The 9,682-nt window shown below is 41.0% G+C and overlaps 1 long non-coding RNA gene across 2 annotated transcripts; it reads right to left on the bottom strand.

The window, feature by feature from the left end:
• Positions 1 to 1,114: 1,114 nt before the first annotated feature.
• On the bottom strand, positions 1,115 to 9,281 carry LOC135180748 (uncharacterized). 2 transcript variants are annotated; one of them, XR_010304549.1, is made up of 5 exons: positions 9,208 to 9,281; positions 8,905 to 9,065; positions 4,477 to 4,578; positions 3,719 to 3,851; positions 1,115 to 1,247 (listed from the first exon to the last, which is right to left on the bottom strand). It is a non-coding gene; the product is annotated as an uncharacterized LOC135180748 (long non-coding RNA). The 2 variants fall into 2 exon arrangements; XR_010304550.1 differs by lacking the exons at positions 1,115 to 1,247; positions 4,477 to 4,578.
• Between the last annotated feature and the right edge of the window lie 401 nt (positions 9,282 to 9,682).

Below are 9,682 nucleotides of genomic sequence, written 5' to 3'. Positions count from 1 at the left end.
AATAGGTGCTGAATTACAGGTCTTTATAGCCTCCAGAGCAGCACAGTGAATAGCTGCCTCAAAGATGTAATAAGCTACCAATGCCTAAATAATCATTACAGATACTCCATTAACAGCATCTAACTGTGTGGCTTTTAACCATACAAATTGTTTTTTGACAGCTTGTAACCTTTCCAAACAGTTTCCTTTGGGCATTGTACCACATTCACATCTCATTTTAACTTTTGCTTTGTATAATTTATTACTTTCTTTGGAGACACATAATGTATTCCAGTGAAATGGATAAATTCAAATGAAAGATTAAAAACAGAAGAAGAAGAAAAATCAATTGCTGTCTTAATCTGTGAAATCCTTGCTCTCTGGAAGATAACTAAAATCTGATGGAAGATACGGAAGATACCAGGGTGTTAAAAAAGGCTAAATGGGCTAGAATTCCTGGGGATATCTGTTTCACAACAAGCAACATCTTTTTCCTCAAATTATTTAAAGTAGGCCATAACCAACTAAATATTTTCTTTAATTAAAATTTTGTTTTAAAAAAAAAAGTAATAACATATATAAATAAAATATAAAGCATTTAAGGCTGGTCCTAAGAGCCACAGACTAACATAATAAATAACATGTTCTAAAAGAGTTTAATGATGTATTGCAATGGGATAAAGAATTAAGGAAGATCACAGGATCACATTAGGGGTTGGAAGGGACCTCTGGAGAGCTTCAAGTCCAGCCCCCTGCCACAGCAGGAACATAGAATCTAGAGCAGGTCACACAGGAACACATCGAGACAGGACTGGAAAGTCTCCAGAGAAGGAGACTCCACAACCTTTCTGGGCAGCCTGTTCCAGTGCTCTGCGACCCTTACAGTAAAGAAGTTTCTCCTCATGCTGAGGTGCAACTTCCTGTGCTGCAGTTTCCATCCCTTGCCCCTTGTGCTACCCCAGGGCACAAGTGAGCAGAGGCTGTCCCTGTCCCTTCTTTCCTGACCCCCAGCCCTCAGGTATTTATAGACATTGATCAGATCCCTTCTCAGCCTTCTCCTCTCCAGACTCTCAGCCCCAGGTCTCTCAGCCTTTCCTCATAAGGAAATCAGGACCCATGAATAAAGTACCTGCTTCATATTATTAAAACCATGTATTTTAGGGCTGTCCTGGAATAACAGCTGTGTTCTTCCATTTGGAATTTACTTCTGTCAGTTTCTTTTTCTGGTTTGATATCCTTTTCACTGTTCCTCTTCTGGCAGTTTTCTTCTTGTTTCCCAGACAAAAGAAAGAGTTAAACATGGGACAAGAACAGCCACTTGCAGATTACCTTCAGTTTTCTCTACACATTATTCTTATTGTAAAACTTTAAATGAAATTAAATGACTGCTAGGTCACCTAGAGGAGAGTAAATTAAACAGAGAATAAACAAAGTCTTTCACAATAAAGAAAAATGATGGAACACAGATTTTTCTCAGCATAACAAGGCATGGGATCTGGCTTGGGTACTTCACCACAATAGTCTAAATTAAGAACAGCGGAGAACAAGTTATAATCATACATGGTTAGGAAAAAAGAGTTTGTTTATAAACCATAAAAAATAGGTATTGCTATCAGTTGGAAAGCTGCAGTGTTCTGAGGTCAGTTTAAACAAAGTTTCCCTCACAAGACTTTCCCTTTCCCCGTTTGTCAGCCACATCCATCTTTTAACATCAGTTTTATCCTCACTTTAACCCACAGAAATTTCCGCTCTCCATATACAAAGCAGAGAAAAATATTACAGGGCTTTACAACTTGAAGGAGTGTGAGCGAAAAAGTATTACTGCAGTCATACGCTACACAAGGAGATCTGCAGCTCAGATTTGGACTGCATTTTGAGTTAATCTTCATTTCCTTGGAAAATAGATAAAAATATATATATTGCATGGGTTAAAATAATTTAAATTAATAAGGAAAGAATGAGAAAGAGGGAAAGAGGGAAAGAGGGAAAGAGGGAAAGGGGAAAGAGGGAAAGAGGGAAAGAGGGAAAGAGGGAAAGAGGGAAAGAGGGAAAGAGGGAAAGAGGGAAAGAGGGAAAGAGGGAAAGAGGGAGGCAGAAAGAGAGAGGGAGGACAAGAGAGAGGGAGGACAAGAGAGAGGGAGGACAAGAGAGAGGGAGGACAAGAGAGAGAAAGAAAAAGAAAAGGATAGAAAGGAGAGAAAGAAAGGAGAGAAAGAAAAAGAGAAAGGAGAGAATGGAGAGGGAGAAGGAGAGGGAGAAGGAGAGGGAGAAGGAGAGGGAGAAGGAGAGGGAGAAGGAGAGGGAGAAGGAGAGGGAGAAGGAGAGGGAGAAGGAGAGGGAGAAGGAGAGGGAGAAGGAGAGGGAGAAGGAGAGGGAGAAGGAAAAAGAAAGGAAAAGGATAGAAAGGAGAGAAAGAAAGAAGAGAAAGAAAAAGAGAAAGGAGAGAATGGAAAGACAGAAAGAAAGAGAGAAGGAAGGAAGGAAGGAAGGAAGGAAGGAAGGAAGGAAGGAAGGAAGGAAGGAAGGAAGGAAGGAAGGAAGGAAGGAAGGAAGGAAGGAAGGAAGGAAGGAAGGAAGGAAGGAAGGGAAATAAGAGAAAGGCTGTCAGTCATTGTCTACACATTTCAGCTTTTAGTTTGAGCTTTTTGTTTAAATTACAATTGAGTAGTGATTTTTAATTAATTCTAATATTGTACTTCCCACAGTCATGTTCTGACTTTGGTAAATTCAGCTCCCCCCTTGCACTGTTCAATTTCTAACTTCTCTGACCAAAAAGCATTGGCTCTTTCCTAATGTTTCTAAATAATGACAAATAAAATATTAATCCTGGAGTTTAGAAAGACCTAACTAACTTAAGGTCACTATTGACAAGAACAAAATAAGAGACAAGAGCAGAAAAAACCTGCACCAGTTAAGTAAATTTAGCAGTCTACAGGCAGTAGGAGGATTTCAGCACACTTATCTTTATTTGACTTCAATATTTAAACTATCTGACTTCCAGAAGCAGTTCTAAGGAGAGTGGTCAAATAAGACAGCCCAATCTCACTGTGAATTTTCTTCTTTCTCAAAATAATGAGATAATGTTTCCAAGACAGGGGGAAGGATGCTTAGAATTTTAGTCCACAATTAAACAGCACTGTAGAGAAACTTCTTCCAGTTTAATGTCATTTGTCAGGAACCTCTTTTGCTGTTATACAGAAGGAAATTATCTGAGGACCCTGGGACCTCTGAGGACGCATGAAATCCCACCTTTTTATTCATTCACCATACTATAAAGCCACATACAGACCTTCCTATTCTTTAAATATCCCCTATCAGTGGCACAATTTCAGACTTCCAACAACTGCTAACAAAAGCTTTGCACTTAGCAGTTAAAGTAATTTACACATTAACCAGCAACCATGAATAAATACCTGTAAAAAAATCACTGAGGCTGCTCAGAATAAGAAGGGTTATTTTGGTTTTAATCAGAATACTCCACAGATAGATACAGAATACAATGAATTGAAGTTAAACTTAAAAAGGAACTCAATAAATTTTAATAGCAGCCTTCTAGTACCTGAAGGAGGCTACAAGAAGGCTGCAGAGGGACTGTTTGCAAAGGGCTGCAGTGACAGGACAAGGGACAACAGCTTGGAATGAGAGCTTCAGCCATGTAGATGCAGATGCTTTTGACTGCCAGATCCTACAGAGTCTAATGGAAGTTGAATCCCAATTAGCACTGAGCTAAGAACCATACCTGACTTTTGCAGCTTCAAGTTCAGCACTGAGTTGATGCAGTTTAATGTGAAGATCTCTATTAGAAGTCTTTAACAGTCTTGTCAAATTCACACTCATCCTTTGCTGGTTTCTGAGCTAAACACCTTTACCATCTGCAATACAAACACTTTTGATGTGACTGTGAAAAAAAGTGTAGGTAAGTGTCTAACAACTACTGCTCATGTGACACTGTAAATAGATCCAAAGTTATTTAATGAAGAAAGTTGTCATCAATGTACCTGCACTGCTCTGTTCCAGTAAAGAGCTTATGTACCATTTGACTTCAGAGAATTCTGGGTTGGAAGGGACCTCTGAAGATCATCCAGCCCAACCCTCTCTGCAGTCATCAGGGACATCCTCAACTAGATCAGGGTGCTCAGAGCCCTGTTGATCCTCACAGTGAATATCATAAGGGATGGGGCCCCAACCACCTCCTCGGGCAACTTCACTGCACCTAAGAACTGGGGTGTTATCTAGCAAAGTTCCTACACAGATATACAAAATCTAACAAAATAAAGAAAAAAAAAAGTCTCAGTGCCCAAACTAACTGGGCTCTAATCTCCAACCTACAGCCTTAAATGGAAAGAGTACACAAAAATGCTAGACTGCTAAGAAAATAAATCTCTATCCCCTTTTTTTTTTTACCTCTTCCAGGTTTTCTATTGCACTACCTGATATTCCAACCTGCCTGCTTGCCTTTATATGTATCAAATGCTACTTGAATACAGTAAGCATCACATTCCCATAATGATTGACAGATGTCCAACCAGGTTCTTGTTACTGAAGAAGTCTGGAGCCAGGTGGGATCAGCAAAGCAGCTGCCAAAGACTATAGGCAAAACTGCAGGGAAGAACAACACAAATTCACAATTAGGAAGTCTCTGGAGTGTAGGGGAATGATTTTAGCCTCTGTAGATTGTTGAAGACCTGTTTTTGTTTAGGGAAGAAAAAAGCTCCATGCACTTTCAAGTTCCTGATCATTTTTTTCTGTCCTGTAACTGTTCTTTAGAACCCCTAGGCCACTGTATCAAGCTGCCATATGTCCCTCACGTTAGATAGTCTGGACCATTTCCATCAGCTGCGAGAAACTTTTAACACATCTGGTGTAGGCTTTTCTCATCATCTGCTGTAAGCCTCTGTGCTATTGACTAACAGTTCCTTCTGTTGGCCACTAGGCTATTGGTGAGCCCTAGTGAATCTCTCTTAGCAACTACAGCAGCCCTTCACAATATTTAATTAAATTAATATTTCTAGCCAGCATAAATCCTGTGATAAAGAAGTTTCAATTAGCCCTTCTCCGTTTTTTTCTCACTCCTTGCTCTTGTCCCTCCCTTCCATGAGTAAGACAAATTAATTTGAATGAAAACTAGACTGGGGGGGGGGGGGGGGGGGAAGAATAAAAAAATCACAGAATGTCAGGGGCTGGAAGGGACCTCAAAAGTTCATCCAGTCCAACCCTCCTGCCAGAGCACACAGGAACACATCCAGGCAGGGTTTGAGTAGCTCCACAACCCCTTTGGGCAGCCTGTTCCAGTGCTAAATCAGTTCATATAGTGGTTGATTTTATACAATTATGGTGTTAAGAAAACAGCCTGCCCCTGGGAAGAATGGCTGAGGATAGGGTCATGGTGCTTTTTTCTTTCACAACTATGGCAAATCATTCCAGCTCAAAATTTTAGCTGAACTGTAGCCTCAGGCTGTGATTCCACAAAAGTTTACATCAACCTGAAATGTCACCTTTGGAGTCCCCTCTTCCTTGACCTCATTCAAGCAATGAACTAGCAGGAAGCTGCCTTATGAAAGTAGACAAGACAAGTGAAAAATGCCTGTTGATTTTCTTTGCCTGTGCTAGTTCACCAGAAGATCACATGAGGATCAGTGTCAAATCAAACAGACAAAGGGTGAAGGGTTGTACTGAACAGTCTCAAATTGTGCCGGGGAAAGTATAGGCTGGGTGTTAGGAGGAAGTTCTTGCCAGAGAGAGTGATTGGCATTGGAATGGGCTGCCCAGGGAGGTGGTGGAGGCACCGTCCCTGGAGGTGTTCAAGAAGGGACTGGATGAGGCACTTAGTGCCATGGTCTAGTTGATTGGATAGGGCTGGGGGATAGGTTGGACTGGATGATCTTGGAGGTCTCTTCCAACCTGGTTGATTCTATGATTCTATTCTACGAAATCTCTAGGCTAAGGTGGGCAGGGCCACAAAAGTGCTGTCACAGCTTGGCTTCACAACCAACAGAACTGCTGCTCATTTTTTCTTTTGCTAGAAATTTTATCCCATCACTTCACTGAAGACCTACTCTGCTTTGGATTCTGTCACCTGTAAAACTTTCTTTAAAGAGACTTCAGGAGCATGACCACAGGGCCTTTGGTAAGATCTACTGTGCCTGTTTTAGATGGACAGTGATGAAATTTAGGTTCATCAACACAAACTGAAAAAAATAATTCAAAAAAGTATAATCAAAGTCCATTGTGCAAATGAAAAAGCATTTTCACCCCCAAATAAAAACCTCTACACATAACTACATTAAGTGGTATTTAGAGAAAAAAAACACAGATGGAATGGAATTTTCTCTATCAACAAGCAAAAAATACAGAGAATGGCTCGGGTTGGAAGGGACCTCAGAGATCACCTACTTCAACCTCCCTGCCACGGGCAGAGACACCTCTCAGTTAGACTTTGGTGCCCAAGGCTTCATCCAAATTTGCCTTAATTCCAGGGAGGAGGCATCCACAACTTCCCAGGGCAGCCTATCCAGAGTCTTACCATATTTGTATTGAAGAATTGACTAAGACCCAGTCTAAACCTACTCTCCTTCAGCTTCAAACCATTCTGGTGCTCCCTCTACCGCTCTTCTTTAGGCTCCCTTAAGTACTGGAAAGCAGCTATAAGTTCCATAAGTTCCTCCTGGAGTTTTCCCATCTCCATCCTGAACAACCTCAGCTCCCTCAGCCTATCCTCATAGTAGAAGAATTCCAACCCTTAGATCATCCTTGTGGCCCTCCTCTGGACTTATCTTCTGTGTTCTTACGATGGGGACATTGGAATTTGTGCAGTATTGGAGGTGAGATTTCACAAGAGAAGAGCCCAGTGGCAGAATCCCCTCTCTTTCCCTGCTGACCACACTTGTCTCAATTCAGGACTGCTGGCTCATGGGGAGCGTCTCATCAATCAATACACTCAAGTCTCTTTCTTCAGAGATACTCTAAACCCACTCTGACCCAGGCTGGATTTGTACCTGGGGCTGGCCTGACCCGACCCAGGTGCAAGACCCTGCACTTTGACTTGCTGTACCTCATACAATTGCACTGGCCCAATTCTCAAGCCTGTCAAGATCCTTGTGGGTGGATTCCTTCCCTCAAGTGAGTCCACCACAGCACACAGCTTGGTGTTATCAGAAACTTGCTGAGGATGCACCCAATGTCACTGTCCACCTTTTCTGCAGGGCTGCTCTCAATTTCCTCAGTCCCAAGACTGTACTGATATCTAGGATTGCCCCAACCTAGGTGCAGGACCTTACACTTTGCCTTACTGAACTTCATGACATGAGGAGACTCAGCCCACCTCTACAGCCTGTTCAGGTCCCTCTGGATGCCATCCCTGTCTTTATAAAGTATTACCCAGTAACTGACCTTACCTGATAAAGAGCAGCTCAGAACACTAATGAGGAAAGATTTATCAAGTAGGAAGAAAGAGGGGAAAAATAAAAGTGTACAAAATATTTTAATTTAGAAGTCCAGAGATTTTATTGTTCTGTTGACACATGTCTGAATTCCATAAAAGAATGGAGCAATTGTTCTTTCAAAAAGGTATTTTTTAAATACACAAATAAATCATCTAGCTTCAAAAGAATCACTGCTGTGAAACACAGACATTAAAGTACAATGACTGTGACTGGCAGTGGCTGGCTGGAGAGCAGCCCTGAGGAGAGGGACTTGGGGATGCTGGTGGACAAGAAGCTCAACATGAGCCAGCAATGTGCACTTGCAGCCTGGAGGGCCAAACAGATCTTGGGCTGCATCAGGAGAAGTGTGGCCAGCAGGTCCAGGGAGGTGATTCTCCCCCTCTACTCCGCTCTACTGAGACCCCACCTGGAGTACTACATCCAGTTCTGGAGCCCCCATTACATGAAGGATGTGGATGTGCTGGAGTGTGTCCAGAGAAGGGTCATGAGGATGCTCAGAGGGCTGCAGCAGCTCTGCTGTGAGGACAGACTGAAAGAGTTGGGGCTGTTCAGTCTTGAGAAGAGGAGGCTCCCAGGTGACCTTCTTGCGTCCTTCCAGGATCTGAAGGGGGTCTCCAAAAAAGCTGAGGAGGGACATTTTAGGCTGTCAGGGAATGGAGCAAAGCTGGAGGTGGGGAGAGTCAGCCTGGAAGTGAGGAGGAAGTTGTTGAGCATGAGAGTGGTGAGAGCCTGGAATGGGTTGCCCAGGGAGGTGGTTGAGGCCCCATTCCTGGAGGTGGTTTAAGGCCAGGCTGGATGAGGCTCTGGTCAGCCTGATCTAGGGTAGGGTATCCCTGCCCATGGCAGGGGCGTTGGAAATAGATGATCCTTGTGATCCCTTCCAACCCTGATTGATTCTATGATTCTATTTTATATATATATATATAAACATCTGTATATAATATAGATTATAATCATATGTTATATATTGTATGTATATATAATATATATATGTTAAATGAAATATACTATAATATTATACATAGGGATAACAATTAAGAATGGCATGACAGCAGTTCCACCATGGTTTAAATCAATCTGTGAACTCTGTTATTAACAGTCTGATTTATTACTCTCATAAACTATTTGTTTTTCTGAATTTCATTCAAGTCAGATTTCAGTTTTTCTGAATTTAAAAAGAAGTGTCTCTAAAAACCTTGGCCTGATCACCTATTACATAACAAAATACACTAATACCAGGAAGAAGAGAAAGAATCAATTCTTTTCCTCCCATCTTCTTCATATGCTTTTGTTTGCATCCTGATTATGAACACCTATCCATGCTTTCCATCACACGGCACTAATCAGCTGCCACCTGAGCATCCAGGTTCTTTTCTGTTTAAAACATGCAGCAGAAATCCTGCAAATAATTATCAAAACCTATCCAAAATGTTGATGCCTCCTTCAGCGTTTCTCGGACGTTCTGACAATGCATTCTACTCACCCAGCTCAGCTCAGGAGCTGACAGACAAGTCTCATCAGACCGCGTGTTTGCGAAGGAAACCTGCTTTCATCTGTCAGATCTGAGTTCTGCAGGATGGCAACACTGTTTTGTTCTGTTGTTTAATAACTTCAATAGTGCAGCTGACTGTAATCTCACAAATCCTGTTTTGTCAGAGGAAAAAAAAAAAAACAACAACAAATAAATTCACATAAAATTAGTCTTCAGATATTAGTTTCTCCCTAAAATCCTGCTTACTGCTTTTCTTTGTTAAAACAGAAGCTTGCAGACAAATGCATTGCTCACCTTCTTCCTGAAAGGAAAGAGAGAATGATGTGATGGCTCTCATACAGAACTTTATGCTTGATAATATCCTGTTTCATTTAAAATAGATTCAAAATTAATTCAAATTGTTATTCAAAACTCAGAATCAAGTTCTAGGTTTTCTCTCTCTTTTCATAAACAGAATTTATATCAAAATATCTATTTATTTTTTCTTTTCATAAACAGAACTTATATCAAAATATTGAATCATAGCTTTTTTATACACATAACTTATATCATATGTAACTATTTTAATACACAGAACTCCTATCAAAATATCTACTCATGTTTTTTTTCATACACATACCTTATAGCACATCTAACTTTTAAATACACAGAACTTCTACCAAAATATCTAATCCTGTTTTCCTTTTCATATACATACCGTATATCACATCTAACCTTTTTAATACACACAACTTCTACCAAAATATCTAATCCTGTTTTCCTTTCCATA

The sequence above is a fragment of the Pogoniulus pusillus genome, chromosome 1 (genome assembly GCF_015220805.1).
Source record: "Pogoniulus pusillus isolate bPogPus1 chromosome 1, bPogPus1.pri, whole genome shotgun sequence".
In the NCBI taxonomy this organism is placed as follows: domain Eukaryota; kingdom Metazoa; phylum Chordata; class Aves; order Piciformes; family Lybiidae; genus Pogoniulus; species Pogoniulus pusillus.
This window is presented reverse-complemented; position numbering and strand designations above follow the sequence as displayed.